The 27,148-nt window shown below is 42.4% G+C and overlaps 1 long non-coding RNA gene across 1 annotated transcript in view; it reads left to right on the plus strand.

The window, feature by feature from the left end:
• The first annotated feature begins 5,284 nt into the window (after positions 1 to 5,284).
• LOC124781028 overlaps positions 5,285 to 27,148 on the plus strand; it is a 298,766-nt gene continuing 276,902 nt past the window's right edge. The window contains exon 1 of the long non-coding RNA XR_007015950.1: positions 5,285 to 5,335. This is a non-coding gene — a long non-coding RNA (uncharacterized LOC124781028). The remainder of the gene's footprint in view (positions 5,336 to 27,148) is intronic.

Here is a 27,148-nt window from a genome sequence, read left to right on the forward strand (position 1 = left end):
TCGAGTCCTATAGTACATTTCTTTTTATGTAGACGATTGTAAATGTAATGATGTTTTGTTTTGTACTTAAGTTGTGAAAGATAAAGGTATAATTTAGTAATGTATCTAGTCCTCAATTATTGGTCAATAGAGTGTTGCAGACGATATGTTATGTTCCTTTATGCTTTCGAGAAACACAACTGTTATCTTCCTTTTTCCCAGCGCACATGAACGGCACAGTCACAAGTCTAAAACCATTACCGAATGGTTTAGTCAAGATATATATCACTATGTACATTCTACCGCCCCCCTTTTCTTTTTAAGCCTTCTTTTCATTATTTCTACCTCGATGAAAAGTTAGACTTGCGTTGAGGTTGCATAACTTTCATCGGTTATATATTCTCGGTAAACCATTGTTTGCTACACAAGAATACCCCAGTAACGACCTGTTCGTCCGCTGCCTCTAAGTTACTGACCTTGATGAAACATTTGATAGTCTTAAGATTCAGTTACAGGCCAAACAAATTGGAGCACTAAAACTGCCGAAGTAAGGTTTCTGATTAATGAGAGCAAATGTTGCAGTTGGTTCCTTAAGAGAGAAGAGGAACAGGAGTTGCGCACCGGTCAAATAAGAATTATTGAGTGACACGATTGTAGGAAAAGGCGACGAAACTTCCAGAATGTTTAAACTAATTTCGGAAAATTAAACTGTAGAAATTTTAGTTTAAACATGCCAAAGAAAAACTGTTGTAAGCACAAGAAAGAAAGTGCTGAATAATGACAGAAGGTCCTGTTCGAATCTCCCGAGCAGTGGTATTTGAGAACGACGAAGTTGAAATAGATGCAGAAGACGATTCACTAAGGTGATGAGAATTTGGTAGTAGTTGAAACAGCTTAGTAGGTGTCATTTATTTCAAGAGTTTATGGATTTTGTTACGGGTATAGAAACTAAACGATTGTTTGAACTAATGTCGAAATTTGATGTACACGTAATTTATCGTCATATTTCTGGAAAAGGTTCAGCTTGTTACCGAAGATGGCGCAACAAAATTATGAACACTGTCGAATATTTTGTCTGATGTGCCATGCTTTTAGCCTGCTAATCAGAATAATACGCCGAAGAAAAGAAAGAACAAAGAAAGGCCTTTTCAATCTGACAAAAGAAGGAGTACCGCAAAAATGTGTCCGACTTCGCAGTTAGTAATGAATAGAAGAATAGGGGAAGAGTAAGATAATTTGAAAACCGAGAAGATTTTATGCAGAATTTGTGAGCCTACAGAAAGCCTTCCGGAATGAAAAGGGGAATTATAATCTTCCAATTCTGGGCGCCCGTGACGAATGGACGAAGAGAAACGAACGACATGAACCGTCTAGAAAACGAAAGTGTTATTAACAAAAGAAAAAAATCGAGAAAGGTAAGTTCATGTAAAGTTGGGCATACAAGTCAGGGGGTTAGCTTATGAGCATTAACTTATAACCCCGATGCTTCTGATTAAGGGTTCGAAGAGATCAAGCATCTAAGGGCGTCAGTTTCTTATTCGCCCCCCAAGGACGGAATCTGTGTACCCCCAATTGTCTGCGTCTACAGTTAATCCTGTGGGTAGATGTGAGACCGTTTCTCTAAATGTTTTCGCAGCATGCGGGTCAGACGGAACATGGGTAGCAGCGTGGTGGTCACATAGTGGGATGTGGCAAACCGTCCAGAAACCACCAATAGGCTGGCTGGCTCACCAGCCCCGTCATTCATGCGCGATGCGGATTCGAAACGGGCCAAGCTCGCTTCCCAAGTCCCAAAGCCGTCTACTGGCGTGCGTAACTGTCCACGTGTTTAGTTCGTAACGAGTACATTGAAGAACGAATAAAGTAAGTGAATGAAAGATTCTGAAGATAAATGAAAGTGTAAGGGGAATAGATGGCATGGTACGTGAAGTAAACAGCACTTTTGTCGGAAAGTAAATAAGAAAGCAGTTTCGGCGAACAGATAATAATCATAGTTTGTGTAAAACACAGGATAGGGATAGCCACAGCTAAAACGAACGCGAGTTTCAGTTTTATGTACAACAAATGCGAATTGCTTAAAATTAAATTTGGGAAAGGCACAGTGGTACATCTGAAGCATATATGCAAAGGGAAAGTGGATTATGTAAACACTGAGCTGAATCAATTGGAACAAATAAACTCCACTGAAAGTTAACAGCAGATTGTTGATGTAGCTGTCACTATGAAGAGCATGAGGAGAAGGAAGTCTGTGGAAAGCGCTTGTTTTTAAGAGGGACGGGATAATGCGACATCTGCGACGACGAACGCAAATGGTTCACATTACGCCGGAAGGAAGAAATGCGGCGAAAATTGTAAGGACATTCAAAAATGAGAGTAAAGAAGCCGTATTTAGGACACTGATCGGTGCAGTACTCACGTAGAGATAGAAGGGTTAACACAATGTAGGGTGACTTGAATGAATGTTATTTCTGTCAAGATTGAAGGCTCTGTTTTACACGAGTACTTATTTGCGCAGCTCCCCCGTGCCACTTATGATGATATAGCCACAAAATGAAGTTTAGCGGACATTAACGTGTCTGAAAGTAACAGTTACGGACTGTACATCGTTGTAATTTAACAAAAAACAGATATCCCAAGAGTATGTGAGTATTTCACAATAAATTTCCAAGTGATTTGTAACAGTAATAGAATCGTCCTGTGGAGACACAGATTCCGAATGATGTTCTATAAACAGTAAGTCGAAGCCAGTCTCTAAAACCACAATTTATAATTTTATTTAAAAGTTACAGTCTCACATAGATTTCTAAGATACAGCTGTTACTTCTACGATGGCTGGATAGGCTGCACCCTGTTGTCATAGCCCGACAATCAAGTTAAATGCTTCATGTGTGTTCGTTCCACACAGCCCTATAAATGCAGTTATGTAGTATGTTTGTACGTTGGACATACATATGAATTCATCCCCTTTCATATGTTGTAATCTGTAAGGTAAAGACATGGAGATCTTTGGAAACAACACACGAGTTCGCCGATCAGTTGTCCACAGTTTTCACAGTATTCCGTCCTATCTTTCATCCCATGCCGTCTTTTCTTCTCTGGCAGAAAGCGTTAAAATTAAAACATTCGCAGCAACTGCTTCAGTTCGGAATGCTACTTAGAGCTCATTTCTGAATGACTGCTCTAAACTAAACTCTTAAAGTCTTATTTCCTACAAGGAAATAAAATACGTGTAGGTAATCATTTGAATTTAATTTCCGTACGGAATGTAAGATAACCTGCGCACAGCAAGAGATTTAAAAAAATATGTATTGGCAGATAAACGTTTCTGAACTACAGAACTGTGTTCATAAATCTCATCAATACGCGGAAAACTAGCCTATGTTCTTGTTTCTATAACAATATAGGTTTGCCTTTAGACATGTGAGATATTGCGTCAATCATTGTTCTTGTGTGTGTTGCTTGACAACTGCTAAGGAACAACTGACATTTGCTAAGAAACAACTGCCAACTTTTTGCGGAGCACCCTGTGACTGCTATGGAACACCCCGCAAATGATAGTAAAGGGAAATGTAAAGGGTGGTAAATGTTAAGTGCAGCGAAGCCTGTGTACGAACGCTCAGTTCGCATTCAAAATTTCATGAAGTGTGGTGTTTCACGAAGGTTGTTGTGGAACCGATTAGTGTGACATTCCGTCTAGTACGGAAATATGACTGCAGTACATCACTTAAGTGCTTACGATAGTGCACCATCAGTCGGGGGTCGGTTCCAAGCCAAAGTGTCACTAATGTGGCCACAGTAATGAGTGTGACAAGAACTATCATCTCGCGACTGAAAAAGACGGCAGAAATTGGACAATGAACATCCTCTGTGAAAGCATGTCGATGGTCGTAGACAGACCACCGCACTGTAAGAGGATCGATCCCTAGCCATGGTGGCGAAAGCGAGCAAACATCTCACTACTTGGCAGGTCGCTGCAGACCTTATAATCGCTACCGGTACGCGTGTCTCAGCCAGAACCATTAAGTGGCGAATAAAACAGGTTCGTTTGTAAACGCGGAAGCGTGTTAAATGCATCCCACTTCAGCCACGCCATCGTCAGGAAAGAGTTCGTTGGTGTTCGGAGGATGTTGGTTGGGGTCAGCAACAGTGGTCCACAGTGATGTCATCCGACGAATACCGCTTCACCATGGCAAGTGATGGTGACCACCAGTTAGTGCGGAGAGAGAGGGGAACATGTTACAGACCACAGAACGTTCATAAAAGCCACTGACATGGCCTAGGCTTACGGTACGGGCAGGAATTGTGCACTATGGCCAAAAACCGCTGAATATCATTTCGTGAGGTACCGTTACGGCCCAGCAGTCTTCCAAGGAGTTTATTCTGGATAATGTCCGTCAGCGTAGGGGTGCGGCAGGTCCCTAATTTATGTTTCTGGACGACAGTTGCCACCCACAAAGGATCGCTGAGGTGTCGGACACACTGGAAACTGAAGATGTTAAACGGGGGGAAAGGCCTCCGTACTCCGTGGAACTATACCTCCTAGTGCATGCCTGGGATGCTTGTTGCAGACGTGTTAATCAATGAACACACCCTTCTCGAACCGTCAAATTTCTGAAAACCGCCTATAAATAGGAGTTGGAGAACAGCCCACATGGTCCCCTCAGCAGTTTGGTAGCCAACATGAATAACAGTGGCAAATGTGTATTAGTGCCCGACGAAGGCATATTTCTTATTGAGAGTCTATATTGACATTTGTAATGGGCGTCTGAACTGTTAAAAACGTGGACATCATAAATGTCAGTTACCTTGTTTTCTCATCCGGTGAAACCTCTATCATTTTTCATTATAAGCAGATCATTTCATCTCAGTTACGTATGTTCTCTGTTTCATGTTTCATTGCCTATGATTATTCCTGTCCAACAGTATCTGTGTTTCTTAGTAGCTGTTAAGCAGTGTACATAGACAGCAAGTACCGAAAATAGGTGTCACTCATACATAATTTCCGGCCGGTGTGGCCGAGTGGTTCTAGGTGCTTCAGTCATGAACCGCGCGACCTCTACGGTCGCCGGTTTGAATCCTGCCTCGGGCATGGATGTGTGGGATGTCCTTAGGTTAGTTAGGTTTAAGTAGTTCTAAGTTCTAGGGGACTGATGACCTTAGATATTAAGTCCCATAGTGCTCAGAGCCATTTGAATCATCATACATAATTTATAATTTATTAGAACTGTATGATAGTCTAGTAATGATATATGGGCTTAAGGATTATTATTCTCCTACTGGAAACAGCCAAAATTAACTGTGGTTTTTTCTGTTTCAGGTGGTTCTACAAATGTTCGCTGGATGTGCATATCCTCAGGTAATTCCTCGAAAATTGTTGTATTATTATCACTTATTACTCACTAAATTCCATTTACTGCGGTAGAATACTGTTTGCTCATGGCCTTGGCCTGTGTATATTATAGTATGCAAGCCCTTTGACTTTCGACACATGAAGTATGGAGAATCAAGAAAAATGTCTCACTTTTATCTCCAATAGTGGTTTCCAGACCAAGTATCTCCATTTTTGCTGCATCTGTCTTTATACTAATGCCAAAAAGTATCTCGGTTCTCGCCAGCAGTGTCATTTTAATTCAAAGGCAGCTTCACCTCTTTAGACGGGATACGAAATCCGACTATACTCAAATACTTCCATACTTGTAACACATAAAGTACGGGTTTAAAAAATACATTTTTTTCTGACCTTTGCAGCATTGCCTCCTGTTGGATTATTTGTGTGAGCTATCTTTTGTGATTTTTCACGTTCTTAGTTAGATATGCTTCTCTTACTACGAGTTAGTTCACCAGGATTCATGGTCGAAGTGCCTCATCAAACAACACCAATTTCCCATACAAGTGACAATTATCTAATTATTTTCCTCTGCGACATTTTACGCAGAGTGTGGTTGTCTGGTGGGACCAAATAGCGACATGTATATTCTTTGGTGTGAAGTTTCCTGAAAAAGGTTTTTGGTTTGAAATGAGAAGACATTGTAAGCAAATGACCTATGCTCATCTTAACGATTGTTAAACGTATATCCTCCGTTTTGATAAATAGGTATCTGTTTCTATTAGACTACAAAGCTGGAGGACTGATAATACATTCTGTAAATCAAACGCCAATAGTACAGTGTGTGTTAAATGATACCACTTGTGTGAAAATAGGATCATCATCATATTGATCCAGAATTTCTGACTTCTGACACATTTTGTCTACTTTTACATTATACACCGAGGGGAGTGCTTTTTATGAGGCATCCACGTCCTTTGTCGAATGCTTTCTGAGTACAACTTACTGTACCGTGACTCATCATTCCATAAAGTCTTGTTCCACAGCTCCTGGGAGTAATGGCGGCTTTTTGTCCACTATTCTTTCCAATATACAGTAATCATTGTAATCTGTTACTTATGGACAATAGTACAACCATAAAAATCTAATATCATTCCCTGCGAGTTGCTTGTCCTACGACGTAACACTGTACTACAATGAGAACTCTCTGGCAATGTTTAGCGTGGCTATGTGACGATTTATTTGAACTGTATATTACATAACGTGGCTGTTTTCTGTTAGTTAATGTGTCAGACTTTCTATAGCGATGACTCGGTTTAGTGCTTGTGAATTGTGTCATCTTAAAAATAATATTGATAGCAGTGAAGTTGTTTATGCGTACACTGGCGCACCCTCGACTCCCGTGAAATCCACGCTGAGCAGCCAGAACAATATGGTCACCTACCTAACATCCGGAATGTCCACCTCTGTCATGGATAACAGCAGCGACGCGTCGTGGCATGGAAGCAATGAGGCTTCTGTGGGTCGGTGGATGGAGTTCGCACCAGATTTGCACACACAACTCACCTAATTCCAGTAAATTCTGGGGAGGCGGCTGATGAACTCTGACTCCACGTTCAGTCACATACCAGCTGTGTTCTATCGGGTTCACAGCTGGTCTGTTGGGGGGAGGGGGGTGGCATAACATCAATTAGAACTCGCCTCTGTGTTCCTCGAACCACCTCATCATCCTCCTGGCCTTGTGACATGGCGCTTTATCTTGTTGAAAAATGCCTCTGCCGTCGGGAAACGTCATCGTCATGAAGGGTTGTACATGGTCTGCAACCAGTGTACGATACTTCATGCCCGTCGTAGTGCCTTGCACGAGATCCACAGGGCCAATGGATTCCCACGAGGATGTTCCCCAGAGCGTAATGGATCCGCCGCCAGCTTGTCTCCGTCCGGCAGTACATGTGTCAAGGAGCTGTTACCCTGGAACACGACGGATCGCGCCTTCCAAAGTGCATGACGAACAAGGTATCGGTATTGGTTAAACGATGCAACGCTCTGCCACTGCGCCAGCCCCCAGTGCCGATGGTCACGCGCCTATTTCTTACGTAGCACATAATGGGTCGTCGGCCGCGGAAGGCCATCGTTAGGAATGATCGATGCACTGTGTGTCCAGAAATGCTTGTACTCTGCTAAGCATTAAAGTCTGATGCTACTTCCGCCGCACTTCGTCGTCTGTTCCGTTTTACCAGTCTGCCCAGTCTCCGAAGTCTAACATCTGTAATGAAGGGCTGCCGCTCAACCCCAAGACAACTGTACGTGGTTTATCGTTGGTTTCAAGACACTCATCACAGCATTCCTTGAACACTCGACAAGTCATGCAATTACCGAAATGCTCGTGCCGAGCCTCAGGATCATCACAATCTGCTCTCGCTCAAACGCAGATAGAACGCGCGCCTTCCCTATTCCCACACGGACAGCACGCCCACTGATGCTGCATGCACCGTGCGTGTGTCTGACTAGCAGTCATTCCTCGCCAGGTGACGCTGCTATCACCTGAAATGGTTTATATCGACAGCAGGTCAGTAGTCACAATCTTTTCGCTGATCAGTGGATATGACAGGACACCTGATTCTGTGAACATCTGGAAACAATCCTCTTTCGGACTCAATCAACTGTCTCCGCTGACCGTTGCAAGTCAGTGAGCAATCAAGTAAATTTTAAACTGTCGTCAGGATATAAACAGCTGTTATTTACTATAATCGATGAGGCAGCTGGGTTTTGTAAAGCAGCAGCCTTCCTTCTAGATTAAACTCCGTTGACGTAAGCGTCAGTACCTTGAAACACTCAACTGACAGTTTATTGTTAATACAGCATACAGAATACAGTTTCCACGAAATTTTTGTCTTCTTTAATTTTTAACTACGCTTCACATCCCTCAAAGTTCTTCTAGTTCATGGGCTACACGATATACGTTAAATTTAAGAATGAATGAGTGAAAGAACTGTGTACGGCAATAGCTATAGACCACCGATTAATGGCGGTTGGGTTTGTTCTTAAGGGACGCAAGTATGCACTTATGAACCGAACACAAAAAGATATACGTATCGTGAGGGCTGCATGGGTCTGTCTCAATAAACACAACCTGCTTGCCATAAAATTTACGCAAATCCGACAGTGGAAATTATCCATAAACTGTACTAAATACAGAATTTCAACTTCGAGCATACTTTCTTAAATACAGTGGTCGTCTCGGCGGATACTCCACTTTTTAGAGGAACACCTTAATGTTGAAACTGTGCCGTTAAGATGTTTCCTTCTCGTTATCCTTATTCAAAGGTTTACGGGAGAACGCTCTGTAGATTTAAACAGAATCATACAGGAAGATCGATGTTAATGATTTGAGACGATTTATTTTGTGATTTTGGTACGTATGTTCTTAAAAAATGGCTTACTGAGGAAATGATGTGAATTATTTCAGATATGTCCTGTGAATTCGTCAGCAAATTTCATCTCAGCTTCTACGAAGGGTATGCTATTATAGTTCTTCCGTAGATCTAGTTCTTACCTCGACAACGGACAACGTATTGTGTGATACGGACCTTAATACGCACAAAAATTTTTAACTTACCAAACAGTGTAGATTATGATAATAAGTTCTGACGTACATACAATTTAACCTTTTATTATAAAGCAGAATTTTTCTAAACGTAACGTCTGTCTTTACATGGAAGTCTTTTGTGAAACAGTAATGGAGGGCCAAAGATAGTTGCTGGATCGAAACATTAAGCTGGATGATCAGAATATATTGGTTGAATCACAGATAAACATGATCTGTATAGGCAACGTATCGGAGACCAGCTGAAAGTTTCAAAATTAGTCTGAAAGAAGAGAGGAGAGAGTAATATAGTTCGTGGTTGTTCGACCACATAATTTGGAATATTTTACCGATTAGATTACCAGTAAGTAGGACTAGCAAAGGAAATCATATGTCGCAATCCATTTCATTATTAGGAATATTAGGAAGAGAGGTGTATCTATAATACATCACTCTCCAAGACCAACTTGCGATCGAGGTTTATGTACAAATTTCGTGTAAAAAGATATATCCTATGGCATACATTAAGTACACCAGCACTTTCGATAGTTGACAAGTGAAGAGTATCTAAATTTCTAAATCTGTTTTGGCATGTTGAGCTGAAGATGTAGATGAAGTTCCTATATTGGCCCACAGAACCACCAGACGTATTCATTAACGACATTCTGTGGTCAGTTGTAAGGCAGGTATTCCGCTGTTAATTTATTCGTCCAGTATTAGAATTTAGTATTAGAATTAAGTATCTGTTTCCAAGGTAGGTGGTGCAGCATCAGGTCTGATACATTTCGTGAGTGCAGTAATGTCTGTTACAGATCGAGGTAGAACTGTAAGCGTGGCCCTGCTCACTGGTGTTAACTACGATGTTTGCATTATTTCGAGAACAGTGCATGGTCTGAACGACGAATTCAAGTTTTCCATCGTGTCGAATAAACTTTTTTTAGAGTCAAGTTACTCCAAGACTATTCGGAGATCAGTATGCTCAGAGATCTAATTTTTCCCCATAACTGATATCCTTACGTCTCACATTAAATTCCATAAACGCAAAAATTCTTTGACACTTCTGCGCTTAGCGTAATTTATTTAGAATTTCTATTGAGTTTTACTTCCTTATATAATTATAAAGAGCTGTCACGGAAACTCAAGACTTATGACGTAGTGATATTATTTTCATAACTGTGTGAATAATCGAATGACGAATACTCTCGCATCCTCGATCTGCGAAACCGCGTCTTACAGTTAATGGCCACTGCAACAGTTATCCATTACACTGCGAGTAAGTCGCACAGGAATTACGACACAATAACATGGTTCACATCGAAAATAGTAGGAAGAAATAATTAAAAGTGGCTAAGATCTGAGGAGTCATGGAATGAAGCTGGTAACGTAGATGTCAGTCACTTGTCTCGTGGCAACTACGAATCTTGCTGATAACCTGAGTTTACGCGCAAAAGATATTTGTAAATGATACCTGAATCATGTGAGCGAAGTTACAGGTTGTAATTTTCAATCTTGCTTGTGTAGCTCCACAGTCACATGTTTGGATATGATGAATCTTTGGACACATCAATGAATATGATCTCGGTGTGCTTTGGAGCTAACTGTTAGTGGAAAGTACAACCCACAATCTGTCAGGCTCACTGATTTGCAACCGTCGGCGGAGACAACTGAGTGAGTCCGAAAGAGGCTTGTTTCCAGTTACCTAATCTGTAAATATCCCGCTTGTCACGCACTTCTCCAAAGAACGACGCGCCTACTTGTCATGTAGCTAACATCACTTTCATTCCTACAATCTATTCAGGTAATCAGCTTCTTAGTAGAAAGAGTACGTAAAGAGGTAAGCTTTAACTTTCTTTTTAATTGTTACACATTCTCAATCACATTATTTGTGTTAGATTTGAGTTTATTGAATACTTTCACAGCAAAATACCGTACTCTGAACTCTACGCAAGGTGACAAAGTCACAGCTTGTTTTTGTGTCATGTCATGTGATTGGATGTATCACACTCCAATTATAACTGATTTTTATTGCCAGTAACAAAATATATTAAAGAGGGTTGTGTTCTGAAATGAATGGGAAAATTTCAATGTCCTTTATAAAGATTCTGCAAGATGTACGTTACTTGCTTTATACAATGCTTACACCAGTCCCATATGCTGAATGAACCCTCTAACTACTTTAGGTGCACTCTACCAGAAAATAATCACCCAAGCAACGAGGAGTAGAATAAACCAAAACTCCTGTCTTTAGAGCGGCATAACGAGAGGTACTTCTAGGATAAACAGTCCCATATTCTTGCATGGCTATTTTTGTTTGATGTTTCAGTTTACGTCTCCATGAAACACAGGCTTAGTCTCACACATGCTTTGAACATAATAAACCCATTTTTATTAGTTTTGTCAACATCCATTCTAGATAATTCAACGTGTCTCAGAGCCACAGTGGATCCGGGTTCGACTCTCGTTATCCTCGGGAATTTTCCCTGCTGTGTCAACACAGCATTGTGCAGAGAAGTAAAGAGTCACGTGAAAGATAAAGGACGAGTGTTGCTTGAAAATCCGACATCGACTACCAGTGTCTAATACTTCCATCCAATACATATATTACATCTCAGTCTGCAGTGTAATGTATTTTAGGGATATACTGACACCATTTTATATTCTTTTATTTTATTTCATTAGATAGTCTACGTTTTGTTTACTTTTGTCAACTTCCAGTTGGAATTCTCGTATCTGGGTGGACTGGTTTTCTAAGCTTTGTCCGGCAGTTCTAGTTTAGTACATAGTTTCACCGAATGATGTGTGTTTTAAATGGTATCGTTCCTTCATAAAGACTGAGACGTGTTTATTCTGCAGTATGTGTCGAAATTTGTTTACTCTCTTTCATTGCCTCGACGATGCGGAATCAAATTGTGGTCCTCAACCGACAGATAGATGTTAACCGAAGAAACTATTTTTAGTCATTTTTTAAGGTTTTATTGTTTAGAATACCTGCGAATGTCGGGTTAACGTAAGGGATACGCATGAGTTGCGCGATACGTCAACGACTTTTTTAGTCGTCTAGAACCTTGGCGATTTCCCCATAATCTACACTATATAAAAATACTTTAATTCCAAGTAAATAAATGTGATACAATTATCTTCGAAATATTTAAAAAGTTCAAAAACCAGACATTTGTATAAACCGCCTGAGAAGCTACTATCGCGAATTACTATTTATTTTTTAACAAACAAATGTGTCATTCTTCTCTTTTCTGGTGGACTTCCTTACCTTCTTTACTATCATTTTGTGCAGGAAGCATGACGTACGCTTTTATATGTAGCCCGCTTACTGATGATTACCTATTAATTATATCAATCTTAAAAACATTATTAATGACTCAAACCCAGCTCTTCTGCCGGAAGAAAGAGCCACTGATGCTGCAACCTTGCATAAGTGAACCTCCTTTTACGTGTGTGTGTTCTCCTGCCTCTGCTTGGTGAGTATATTGCTTTAACAAATCAATTACATTATAAATCCATAATTGATCAATGACCAGACAATTGGAACTCCATGTTGGTTCCTTCGCTATTCATTCTCGTAACAGAGAAAGAACCTACCTTCGTCACTACCGAAGTTGATTGTATTAATTTGTACATTTATAAAGTGTGAGAATTTTATTAAACTTTCACGGCCAGGAGTTACTGACCAATGACGGCAGACAACCACAACGAATTGACCTGTGCGTGTATCAATTTTCGAATAAAGGTGTTGGGAGAAGACTAATAAATGCTTTCAGTTTTCAGATAATTCAGTAGTCTCACAGATATTAGTCAGAGAACTGTAAGAATGAGAAGTAATACCACAGTCGTTGGAGTGTGCTTCCTTTATACGATAAATACGCACGCAAAACTTCTAAATTATTCGGAAATTATCATTGTCGCATTGCTGGAGGTGTTTTCCCTTTCTGTAGCGTGCTCTAAGAAGACGCACATTTCAACAACTAGAAAGACATTATGCGCCACGGAAGGGCTTGCTCTTAAAATTAAGGGAGTAGTTACTGCTAGACACTTCGAGGTATTTAATACTGCCCCTGCTTTCATTTTCTTCGCTTTAGATACTAGGCAGTGTATCTCGTTACAATATACACCTGTTGTGTTATGACCACTCTTATATTGCCTCGACATTTATAATTTTTATCCATTAGAGATAATCTTTCCCCGTCCTGGCTCTCCAGATGATCATTCAGGCCAATTCTAAGACTGAAGCTATACGTTTGTAGTTCTTCAATAGTAGTTTTACTTATAGTCCTGTTTGTTCCCAGCCTTTTGCTCTTCTTAATATCCTTGTGTCCCATTTGTTTGTTTCTTAGTAATGAGTTTTACTGAATTCATTTATAACATTGAACGTTTTGTTATTTAGTTTTTTGTAAGATATTTGATATACCAACTATATCTGTTAACTTTTTGCTCAATGTCTTAGGTGTTGCCGTAAGTTATTTTGCGTTTCAAATAGATGAAGCTTCTCATTTAGCTGTAGCGTAATTGATAAGGAGAAAATGAACCTCAATGGCTCTCAGCTTATGAATGTCATTATTTTGCATTACTTGAAAGACATTTTCATGTCGTATTCTTCACATACTTTGGTCATAGTGTCAATATCTGAGCGAAGATAGGGTCTGGATGTCAGAAAATACTTCGTTTACAGACGGATGTGAATTTAGCATAGTATGCTTGCTCTTGTCTAGGTAGATTTCACTTTGGCATACACTTTTGTTTGTCGATATGTTTATAACAGTTATCTAATGAGATTTTTTTCTTCATATAAATCTTTAATTAAGCCCAGCATATGAAATGGATGATTCGTGTTCCCCACCATATTCCACAGTTTGTTCTAATACATGCTATGAAAAAAAAAGGTTGGAAGTTTTTTCACTTAGACTTTATAGCAACAATATAAGTTTATAGTAACTACTCTAAATGACGACCATCCATTGACAGTCTAAACTATGTTTTTTTTTTTATTTACAACATGCTACATTGCAGTATTTGCAATACTGCATGCATGTATTTTGTGTTTGTGCTGTACAATGATGATGATGATGATGATGAGAAGGGAGAGGATGAAACTCAGTGCCGGCACATAGCCTACTCCTCGCAAATAGCAGCGAGGGGGCTGCCAAATGATCACCATCAGCAGTGTCACACGCCCTCACTAAATGAGTCAATGGGGAGATATTCGGTACTTATACCAGGTCAATGGCGCTCAGTCCCGTGATTAGAAATTTTTCGCCACCACACCTCCTTCGCTAGCTGTCCAAATACCGTAGTAAAATTTTTTTCCACCACCAGGATTCGAATACCTTTACCTCCGGGTCAGAACTATGGGTCAAAACACAATATTTATGATTACTTTCGGTCATAACGGCTACGTTTGTAAACCATGACTGTGTGGGATAATTATTTTTTTGTTTTATGTTCAATCTAACATAATTCAACGCGTTTCAAACATGTTATGTTCATCTTCAGGCATTAATACATACATACAGAGAAATGTTTCTTAAAAGACGGTTTAAGTAACATTTCTCTCTATGAATGAACGTATAAAAGACTGAAGATGAACAGAACATGTCCGAAACGTGTTGTATTACATTAGATTAAACATAAAGCAAAAAATAGAGAAGTGACTGGTAGCATAAATTACAAATAAATAATATTTATACATTCATTCATTTATTTTCCAGTGATCGTGTAGCCGCTTCTGTACCAGTACGTTCTATGTGGAGTTATTCAGAGCGTGCATTCCACACGAACGTTGAGAAGTGCTTACTGATGAATTTTCTTCCACATAATACACTAACTCTTCAAATAATGCCATGGAATCAAAGCCATTATTCGATCAATAGTTGAATATTGCTCGTCAGTCTGAGATCCATGCCAGATAAGATTGATAAAGGAAACAAAAATGAATCAATATATTGTTTACCTATACGTTTATGTTACGAAAAGACAGTGAATATTAAATCAGAGAGATACGAGGTCGTATGAAGGCTTACAAAAAATCGATTTATCAGCGGGTCATTCGCCACTGGAAAAGGAAGTCGAAAGCGACAGTGGTACACAGAATAGCTTCAGCCACACATTATAAGGTTACTTGTGGATTATAAATATAGCCGTGTAGATTGTTTATGATAAAGTCAGCTGGCTCCTTGTGGCGTAATTAGTCTAGTTTGTAGTAAGCTTCTATCCAACACAATAAGCACTTTCCAGTTACGATAACGCTTGTTGAGAGACTTCTCTCTGTACATTCGTTCGGCTGAGCTGAATATGAAATGCATTTTTCCAAGTTCTTGGACAGAGTAATGCACTTCTATGACAACAAGTCATGAACTGTAGACAATGATAACTTCATCGTGGAAATTTCACATTCTTCAAAACAATATCACTGACGTCGATGCGACACTCATATGTTTGTTGTGAAACGTAAGACATTCACCAAGAAACACTAAGTGATCAAAAGTATCCGGACACCCCCAAAAATATGCGTTTTCCATATAAGGTGCATCGTGCTGTCACCTGCTGCCAGGTACTCCATATCAGCGACGTCAGTAGTTACTAGACATCATGAGAGAGCAGAATGGGGCACTTCGCGGACCTCACGGACTTCGAACGTGCTCAGGTGATTGGGTGTCACTTGTGTCATACGTCTGTACACGCATAGGCCGACCTCGTCTGTTGGCTTACAGAGATCGCCTACAGTTTAAGAGGATCGTAATGTATAATAGGCAGACACCTATCCAGACCATCACACATGTATTCCAAACTGTATCAGGATACACTGCAAGTACTATGACAGTTAGGTGGGAGGTAAGAGAACTTGAATTTCATGGCCGAGCATCTCTTCATAAGCCTCACAGCACGCCGGTAAGTGCCAAACGACGCCTCGTTCGGTGTAAGGAGCGTAACCATTGGACGTCTGAAAAGTGGAAAAACGTTGTGTGGAGTGACGAATCACGGTACACTATGTGGCGATCTGATGGAAGGGCGTGGGTATGGCGAGTGACCGGTGCACGTGATCTGCCAGCGTGTGTAGTGCCAAAAGTAAAATTCGGAGGCGGTGGTGTTATGGTGTGGTCGTATTTTTCATGGAGCGGGCTTGCACCCATTGTTGTTTTGCGTGGCACAATCACAGCACGGTCTACATTGATGTTGTAAGGACTTTCTTGCTTCCCACTGTTGACGAGCAATTCGGGGATGGCGACTGCATGTTTCAACACGATCGAGCATCTGTTCATAATGTACGGCCAGTAGCGGAATGGTTACACGACAATAACATCCTTGTAATAGACTATCCTCCACAGACTCCTGACCTGAACACTATAGAACACCTTTGGGATGTTTTGGAACGCCGACATCGTGCCAGACCTCACCGACCGACATCGATACCTCTCCGCAGTGCAGCACTCCGTGAAAAAATGCTGCCATACCCCAAGAAACCTTCCAGCACCTAACTGAACGTATGCCTGCGAGATTGGAAGCTGTAATCAAGGCTGAGGGTGGGCCAACACTATACTAAATTCCAGCGATGGAGGACGCCACGAACTTGAAAGTCATTTTAAGCCAGGTGTCCGGATACTTTAGTCACATAGTGTATGTATTCCTCATCCAAGACCTCATACAACCTGATATGTCCATTTAAGACCATTGGTACTTCACCTAAACGGACAGTAAAGAATCGTCTACTATCTACATAATTTGCGCTTTAATTCGCATGTGCGTAATTAAGCCAGGAAATCCAAGTGTAAGTGCAATTATTATTGAACCTAAGCGTTTGGTATGCCTTGTGGACCTCCATTTGCCACAAATTAAAATTTTCTTGGTTTATGTGTGAATGTACACTTCCTCGACATATACCACCAATGAAAAGCTCTCGGCAGTACTAAGATACAGCGATGTTCTGACGTCAGTCGCATCACCTATTGAATAAAAAAAAATGGTTCTGAGTGGTATGGGACTTAACTTCTAAGGTCATCAGTCCCCTAGAACTGAGAACTACTTAATCCTAACTAACCTAAGGACATCACACACATCCATGCCCGAGGCAGGATTCGAACCGTCGACCGTAGCGGTCGCGCGGTTCCGTACTGTAGCGCCTAGAACCGCTCGGCCACTCCGGCTGGCCCTATTGAAATGGTTCAATTGGCTCTGAGCACTATGGGACTTAACTACTGAGGTCATCAGTCCCCTAGAACTTAGAACTACTTAAACCTAACTAATCTAAGGACATCACACACATCCATTCCCGAGGCAGGATTCGAACCTGCGACCGTAGCGGTCACGCGGTTCCAAACCAACGCGCTTAGAACCGCACGGCCACACCGGCCGGCCCCCTATTAAATAAGACGGCCACCAGGTGAAACGGAGCAAAACGTCATTTAAGTTTTATCGCACATCACACGGTTCGGTTAGTGCATGGAGACTGGTCATGTCATGTCATGAAAGCTGCAAGACAACAGGGGAGAAGAAAGATTTCTAACGCTGCCACTGGGCCCCTTTCAAGACGGAAAGAAGGCGAACCTGTAGAAAGGCAGACTGGAGTCACCGCCGGCCAGGCCCGCGCGCTATGCACGGCTGTGCCACAGCAAAAGAAGAGGGGGCCAGGGTTCGAGCCCGACTGCGAATGACCAATATCCCGTTTAATTTCCATGGAAGGCTGTAACGCCAGCGCTACTGGCGATAACATAAGCACGGCATTTTGTTGACATACGCGCGGAGTTTAACGAGGAACATCAGAGCACGGCCAGCGGCGGGGAAGCGCATCGCGGGTCGGGCCGCTGACATCCGTCAGGCGCGCTGCACATGCATCGGCGGCTGTTTACCCGCCGAGTGCACGCCCGGCCCGACAACACGGCGCACGCCGAAAATAGTATAAAATTGGACGCGGCGCGAATAAACAGAGAGAGCCCTGGCGGGCCCGCCCATTACACGCGCGCCGCGGCCTGTTTGCTCTGCAGAGCGGTTTGCCCCCGGCCTTAGGCTGTTTTTGCTGTGTCTGAAGTGATTCCGGAATAAAAGCGACACGCCGCTGCGCTCACCGCATATTTTTCTTTCGCTATTGACGCGTGTCGACCTGCAGGTTAGCCGATTCCGAATGTGTCCAGTACTAGCGCCTCATACGATCGTACGAAATATCAATCGAAAATTCTGACGCTTACTCTTCACCTTTTGGCCTGGACGCCTCTGTCAGTAAGATACGAGAAATACCCTGTGGTGACAAAAATCATGGGATACTTACTAACATCGTGTCTGACTTCCTTTTGCCCAGTGTAGTGCAGCAGGTCCACGTGGCCCGGACTCAACAAGTCGTTGGAAGTCCCGTACAGAAATATTGAACCATGCTGCCTCTGTAGCCGTCCATAATTGGGAAAGTCTTGCCGGTGCAGGATATTGTGCCCAAACTGTCCTCCTGATTATGTCCCATAAAAGTTCGACGGGATTCATGTCGGGCGATCTGCGTGGCGAGAGCTTTCGCTAGGACTGTTCAGAATGTTCTTAAGGGGGGTAGGACGTCAAACGAGCCGACCTGGAGCAGGAGAGGCACCACAGGACCTTCCAATTTCCACTGTCTATACTTTTACAAGTAAATTCATAAAACTTTGTCAGCACGACCAGGAAGGATTCAGGATTCACACTCGTAACAGCGGAAGTTCAAAAACATAACAAAATAATTTTTTTACATGTTAAATTTCATCATTTTTTCACTTGCTATTGGCTGCATTTGTTGCTATAGGTACACTTTTCTTCATAAGTAAAAGAGACTGTTCGATGAATTTTGCACAGCATACAAACCATACTTGCAGGTGTCTGAAACTCTAGAATCTATTTAATTTATGAAAAAATGAATGACCTGTTACGTTTTAAACTTTATGTTTAGAAAAAAATCAAATTTTGTAGATAATTATTCCAATTTTCACCACAGTTTTTAATAGATTTGGAATATTCTAGAGTTCCATACACCTGTAAGTAGGGTTTGTATGCTGTGCAAAATTCATCAAAGAATCTCTCTTACTTGTGAAGAAAAATGTACCTATAGCAACAAACGCAGCCAACAGTAAGTAAAAAAATGATGAAATTTCATATCCAAAAAAAAATTAATTTTGTTATGTTTTTGCACTTCCACTACTATGAGTGTGAATCCTGAATCCTTTCTGGTCATGCTGCCGAAGTTTTATGAATTTAAATGTAAAACTATAGACAGTATAAAATATAATGTCCTGTGCTGCCTCTCCTGCTCCAAGGCGGCCCGTTTGACGTTCTACCCCCCTTAAACCTAGTCGCGAAAAATTGTGCACCGGTGACACGGGACATTGTCATCCATAAAATTTCCATCGTTGTTTGGCAACTTGAACTGCGTGAATGGCTGCGAATGGTCTCCAAATAGCAGTTGGAGCAGAGGACCCAGTCCATTCCATGTAAACACAGGCAGCACCGTTATGGAGTCACCACCAGTATTGACCAGTGCCATGTTGACAGCTTGCGTCGATGCCGTTTTGGGGTCTGCGCCTCACTCGAACCCTACCCATTAACGCCGGCCGCTGTGGCCAAGCGGTTCTAGGCGCTTCAGTCCTGAACTACGTGGCTGCTACGGTCGCAGGTTCGAATCCTGCATCTACATCTACATGGATACTCTGCAGATCACATTTAAGTGTCTGGCAGAGGGTTCATCGAACGCCGAGCAATTCTAGGCGCTGCAGTCTGGAACCGCGTGACCGCTACGGTCGCAGGTTCGAATCCTGCCTCGGGCATGGATGTGTGTGATGTCCTTAGGTTAGTTAGCTTTAATTAGTTTTAAGTCTAGGGGACTGTTGACCTCAGAAGTTAAGCCCCATAGTGCTCAGAACCATTTGAACCATTTTTGGTTCCTCAAACCGCCTTCACAATTCTCTATTATTCCAATCTCGTACTGCGCGCGGACAGAATGAACACCTATATCTTTCCGTACGAGCTCTGATTTCCCTTATTTCATCGTGGTGATCGTTCCTCCCTATGTAGGTCGGTGTCAACAAAATATTTTCGCATTCGGAGGAGAAAGTTGGTGACTGGAATTTCGTGAGAAGTTTCCGTCGCAACGTAAAACGCCTTTCTTTTAATGATTTCCAGCCCAAATCCTGTATCATTTCTGTGACGCTCTCTCCCATATTTCGCGATAATACAATACAATCCTGCATCGCGCACGGATGTGTGTGGTGTGCTTAGGTAACTTAGGTTTACGTAGTTCTAAGTCTAGGGGACCGATGACCTCAGATGTTAAATGTGGTGTCACCGCCAGACACCACACTTGCTAGGTGGTAGCCTTTAAATCGGCCGCGGTCCATTAGTATACGCCAGACCCGCGTGTCGTACTAGCACTCGCCCCAGATGTACAGCCGACTTTGTAAGGAACGGTTCACTGACAAATGCGCTCTCATTTGCCGAGACGATAGTTAGCATAGCTTTCAGCTACATTTGCTACGACCTAGCAAGGCGCCATAATCCTTTGCTATATATATTGTGGTTATAACATGTATCATCAAGAGCGATGTTCTACAAATGTGGATTAAAGTTAAGTATTCCAGAAGCTACGTACTTTTCTTTATAGCATTCATTACGTATCCTGTTTCAGACCTCACGCCAGCCTGCGTGAGTTTAAGCGCGTGCCTTTCGGCCTCCTCTCATTGTGTCTAGGTTGTCTTGTCTAGACACAACATTAAGTCCAATAGCGCTCCTAGCCATTTGAACTATTTTGAACTTACCATCAGCTCTTTGCAACTTAAATCTGGACTCATCTGACCAGGCCGCGGTTGTCCAGTCGTCTAAGGTCCAACTAATACGGTCAGGAGCCCAGGAGATTCATTGCTGCTAGCAAAGGCAATCGCGTCGATCGTCTGCTGCCATAGACATTTAACTCCAAATTTCGCTGCATTCTGTTAGCGGGTACATACGTCTTACGTCCCACACTGATTTCTGTGGTTATTTCACGCTGTCTGTTATCACCGTCAACTCTTCGCAAACCGAACGAGGTGGTGCAGTGGTTAGCACACTGGACTCGCATTCGGGAGGATGACGGTTCAATCCCGCGTCCGGCCATCCTGATTTAGGTTTTCCGTTATTTCCCTAAATCGCTCCAGGCAAATTCCGGGATGGTTCCTTTGAGAGGGCACGGCCGGCTTCCTTCCCCGTCGTTCCCTAATCAGATGAGACTCAGACTTTCCCCCAAACAACCCAACCCAACTCTTCGCAAACGTCGACGGTCACTGCTATGTCGTGGTGAGATTTAGTATCTGTAATTTGGTACTCTCCGCATACTCTGGAAGCTGTGTATTTCGGAGTACTAATATCCCAAAGATTTCCGAAGTGTAATATGCTATGTGTCTGACTTCAGTTGACACTCCGCGTTCAAAATCTATTACTTACCACGTCGGAAACCTTTTCACATGAATCACTTAACTACAAATAGCAGCACGCCACTGCACTGCCCTTTTATGCCTTGTGTACGCGATACTCCCGCCATCTGTATATGTGCAATCGGCTTTCATATGACAGTTGTCATCTCAGTGTAAACAGCAGAGATCAGAAACGGAGAGGGTACGAGTCCAATGTTCTGGCTGCATACCTGTGCACCTGTGCTTCACAAACCACTGCACCACTGTTCCATAGGAACTAACGGGAAAGTGATTACAGGGTCTTGCTGCTGTAAAGTAGCATTGGCATGTCGACTTGACCGACTGCTGCGATCAGATCGCCTTTAACGAAGCAGTGTTTTATGGTACTGTAGGAGGTATAAGACGAAACTTAATTGATGCAAAGTCTACAATTGCAAATGGGTTCCATTAAAGGGGGCAGTGGTATCAGGAATAAGTTTCAAGCTATAGTCCACACTTCAGTCGAAAACTATTCAAAATTCGTCAGTGCGAAAGAACGTTGTATTCTTTTTTATGCTAACATGAGAAAAAGTTTGTGCTGCATCAAACGGAAACTGAGCACAGAGCAACATCACAGTTATATCCATGCGACAAAAAAGAACGCTATTTCAGTATTCATTTGCTCGTGGCAACTTGAATTGATCATTTATATTTCTAATTTCTTCTCTGAACAGACATTAAATATTAAAATAAATTTACAGCAGTCTCAAAAAGTTTTATGTCTATAAATGTGTGGGGGCAACGGCCTTGCTGCAGTGGATAAACCGATTCCCGTGAGATCACTTGGATGGGTGACCATCCAGGCCGCCATGCGCTGTTGCCATTTTTCGGGGTGGACTCAGTCTCGTGATGCCAATTGAGGAGCTACTCGACCGAATAGTAGCGGCTCCGGTCAAAGAAAACCATCATAACGTCCGGGAGAGCGGTATGCTGACCACACGCCCCTCCTGTCCGCATCCTCAATGAGGATGACACGGTGGTCGGATGGTCCCGATGGACCACTTCTGGCCTGACGACGGAGTGCTATAAATGTATGTATACACAGAACAATATTCACTGCTGAGAATTGGCATATAATTTGTTCCTGTTATTTAGGTGGTTCGGACAGTTTTGTGACATTTCTATTTGGACTTAAGAATGCCTATAAATCCGAAATCATGACTGTGTAAATAAATGAATGGTAATTTACCGTTTAACGGCGACAATTTCTTTCAGAACTTTTGTGTATATGGCGGGAATGCCTCGAGCCCGGGAATGCCTCGAGCCCGCTGTTAACCTTCCAAACTCTTGTACTCGCTCTCCTTTCTGAGCAAGTCGAGTCCACTTGTGCCCGACAGTAGAGTCCACGGGCAAACGGAGACGGCGAGTTCGGGGGCGCCGTCACAGGACTGGTTGGCGAGTTTAAAGCGAACATGCGGAGCTCATTTCCGACTTCCGTCTGAGCAGTTGCGAGAATGGTTTTATTCCTGGTGTACAAACGACGTCAGCGCAGTAACTACGGTATGAGATTGAACTATCAACTGTAAACAATAGATTATCATTGACCAACCAGTTTTGAAGAAGGAGTGTTACGTGGTAGACTTGCGGCCCTACTGTATTAACATTGTTGTGCCAGAAATCGCAATGGAATAAGATCTCTAAATCAAGTGTTCAAGACATTCCCCAGAATATTTTGATGAAGAGAGAAGTGAGTACAATGTTCGTTCCACACATCTTACCTGCCGAACAGAAGCAACAATGTGTGGACGTCTGCCACGCCTTGGCTGAAATGCAAAACGCGGCCAGTTCTTTTCTGGAAAAAGTCATCACGGATGAGCAGACTTGGTGTTAACGCGTGCCTACCAAAAACGATAGGGTGCAAAAAGTAACAAGATGGGTGAACACTTTGGTAATATAACCAATGATCAAGCCATTCTGACGCACGAGTTCAACAACATCCTAAAGAAGGACTTTTCTGAAAGCTTTACGGGGTTACATAAAAGCTCTGCGCATTGTACTAAAGTGAGGGTTGCTCAAATGGCTTAAATGTCTCTAACCGCCATGGGACTTAACATCTGAGGTCATCAGTCCCCTAGACTTAGAACTGCTTAAACATAGCTAAGGGCATCACACACATCCATACCCGAGGCAGGATTCGAACCTGCGACCGCAGCAGCACCACGGTTCCGGACTGAAGCGCCTAGAACCGCTCGGCCACAGCGGCCGGTGTGAGGGTAGCATTAAAACACTAAAACTATCATCTTAATTTTTTCTCTATTTGTTATTAACCCGGTCTCAAAACATTTTATTCTGGTGGGATGTACTGGTAACTTCAGATACAGGAACATTTATCCCGTCATTGTACATAAAAGCTGTGTGTGTCAACTTTTACGGTCTGCAATACGTATTTGACCGCTTACAATAGGGTCCGTGACAATTTGATTATCCCGAGACAGCCCACTGAGTTTCTGGCAGATGAAAACTGCACACCGTATCGATTCCGGGTTCTTTTCTAAGTCTGGTGCACACATTCAGAGTCTTACGACGGTTGACTAGAGGGCACACTTTGCAGAGGAGTGAAATACTGATATAGCAACTGTAGAAACGGGCAGTACACTGTGGTTACAAATGTCATGTGCGTCATTTCCTTTTAACCAGAAGCGTTTGACCCACCCTGGAGTTGGAAACACGGAGTAGAAGGCTGGTCGAGTCCTCCCTCGGGCATGGGTGTGTGTGTTTGTCCTTAGGATAATTTAGGTTAAGTAGTGTGTAAGCTTAGGGACTGATGATCTTAGCAGTTACGTCCCATAAGATTTCACACACATTTTAACATTTTGAACGAAGTAGAAGTACTGTGACGTTGAAACTTGGGGCATAGTCATGAGCCTTACATGAACTGCTAATTTGGTATGGTACAGGAAGGACAACACTCCTGGACAGTTACACAGTTTAATTATGACGGGAACTTAAAGTCAAAAATAAATTCTTGGCCCCTCTCTAGAGACGTAATACAGGTGTGTTATTAAGCCAACTGCTGACATAACAGTATACCAGGGAAAGAGTATAAGTGTTAAACCCGCCTTTTTGACACCCAGACTTCTATGACACCAGAGACGTAGGCTAACTGAGTGGTGAACCGCACCGTACGCGACATATTATAACGCTGGCCATTAAAATTGAAATAGTAGCAAGTGCAGCAAATGGCGAAGCTGTACTTATTGTGCATATATAGTACGAAAAACACTTGGCTAAATTTGTAGGTGATTTGGAGCTATACAGGGTGCGAAATACTCAGAGCTGCCACCTCTAGCAACAACAATGGGTGTAACCTTGCGCGACATCTGAGCTTGGATGAGAGACACACGTGTACATCGTTCCATTCTGCTTCAGCTGTAAGCCATAATACATTAATCGTAGAGGCTAATAACTGGTGGAGTCTCAGGCTTTCGGCAGCCCTTAGCAAGTTTGTTTCAATGGTTGAGAGATCTGGACAACAGTCGATCATCCTCTTCCCATAAACATCCAACTTACAAATGTGATCTCTGAATGAGAAACCAGGACGGGTAATCATCTTTCCTGGTATACGGAACGTGAATGGCATCAATGCATCCAGACCGAAACAGCACCCAGCACCCAGTCTTGCGTTATCTTGTTCAAAGAGAACTCCACGGAGAACTCGAAGATAGAGTACAGCAACTAGCCTTAGTCATCTCAGAAATGTAATGGCTGCTGTACCAATTGCCAGCTATTCAAACCACGGATGACAGTGTTGTGTGCTCAGTGCCATCCCACAACATCACGCACGGTGCTGAGCCGTTATGACGTTGATGTATGCAATCTGGTAGACGCTCGTTCTAGTCAGAGCCTCCATGCAGAGGGACATTCGTCGTGGTACGTACACAGAACTCGTCAGAAAAGACGATGTGTCCAGTTTCACAATTGGCCGCCTCACTTCCGGCGCATCTCTCTATGCTGGGCGGTCGGAGTAGACCGCAACAACGGAAGCCATGCTGACAGTAGTAGTGCTCCAAGGGTCATCGTATTGTCCGTGAAGAAAGCTAAGGCAGGTCGCAGAGCATATCTACATCTACATCTACCTACATCTACATCGACACTCTGCAATCCATCCTAGAGTGCTTCGCGATGGCTATCCCGTAATACTATTAACTTCCTTTCCCGTTCCACTCGCTGACAGAACGAGACAAAAACGACTGTCTCTACGCCCCCGTTTCGGACCTGATACAGGAACATATATCCGTCATTTTACATAAACGCTATGTGTGTTAGCTTTTACTAGAGTAGTTGCAGCGATGAGACTGCAGGCAGCAATGAGCATAGGCGACAACTGACTCCACAGATTGTACTAGTGAGACAGACAACCATAATACTGGCAGCAGATCAGAAGACAGCGGCACAAACATAGAATAAGGACTAAATGTACAATCACCAGGGTGCCTTGAAAGCAAGTCTTCATCGGCAGTAGCATTAGATTGCAAGGGAAATGTAGAGCCAGAATATAGCGCACGTTGCCGTGTAGAGTAACCTCATCTAGACGTAGAATCAAGCAATCAGGACGAGAGGCTCAAAGTATTGCTTACATCCTTGCCCTCAGATGACAAGTAGCGGTATATCCGGCAGTGTCTGGCTAGGAGCTAAAAAATTTGAAATTTGTGGTAAGGTTCTATGAGAACAAACTGCTACGGTCATCGGTCCCTAGGCTTACACACTACTTAACCTAACTTAAACTAACTTATGCTAGGGACAACACACACATCTATGCCAGAGGGAGGACTCGAACCTCCGACGGGATGAGCCGCGTGAACCTTGGCAAGGCGCCACAGACCGCACGGCTACCCCGCGCGGCACCTAGGAGAGAGAGGCTCAATACATTTCTGAGTTACTCTCTCGTTGACAGCATTGGTGGCGGAATTCTATAAATCTGAAATCTTTCCTACCCTCTACTTTCCCATTACATTAGTTAATTTAATATTTTTCGTTTCATACTTAGTTTTAAGTTTAGTGCTATTTAAGGATGCAACAGTACTAAACTTTGTTAAAATAACATGAAATCGAATAAGCTTCATATTGTGTGTGAGTACAATTTAATACTGCGAAATCACGAATAATAGAATGCCAGGTGGAGTCTTGTGTTCCTGCAAACAAGCCAGTTATCAAACTGAAGGTACGTTATGTGGCTATGTGCATCTATACTCTCGGGCGCTATTCGCGTGCAGCCACTGAGATCCTGCATGTCTTTGAGTATGGCCCTTCTGAACCCTTCGATATGATACTGACTTGGTAGTTGTCGTATCACGACCAACGCGAGCAGCAAATATCACGGAACAACAAACCACAAATCTAAAACGCCGCGATCTGAAACTGTAAAATTCCGACACTTTCTTGCTGTCGTTTCTGCATCTTACATGAGGCATAACGTGCTCTTCTTACAAACAGCCAACAATGAAATACGATTTCTGAGTAAGAATCCTATTGTGTAGCCTTTCCTTTCATACACAGAACCTACTTTGTATTGCTGTTCTGAAATGCTTATCATTTACATTTAGCACGATTTATATTTCATGCCAATTTTACCCGTTTTGCACGGTCACCTTCATGGTGTCGCAATTTTACAGGCCAATAGTGTAAAAATAACAGACATGAAACATTAGACACTTGGATGTTCCTTCATTACCTCGGAAAGTGATGTATTAAATAAATTTATAGCTTCAGTTGTGGTGTGCAATAAGTATTAAATGATTTACAAAAAGTTGTTAATTAATCGGTCAGTCTGCAATAGCTTACAAAGTTTGGGGCAGGTAAAAACTGGTAGTTGGACGTTAT

This window comes from Schistocerca piceifrons, chromosome 1 (assembly GCF_021461385.2).
Source record: "Schistocerca piceifrons isolate TAMUIC-IGC-003096 chromosome 1, iqSchPice1.1, whole genome shotgun sequence".
NCBI classification, from domain to species: Eukaryota; Metazoa; Arthropoda; class Insecta; order Orthoptera; family Acrididae; genus Schistocerca; species Schistocerca piceifrons.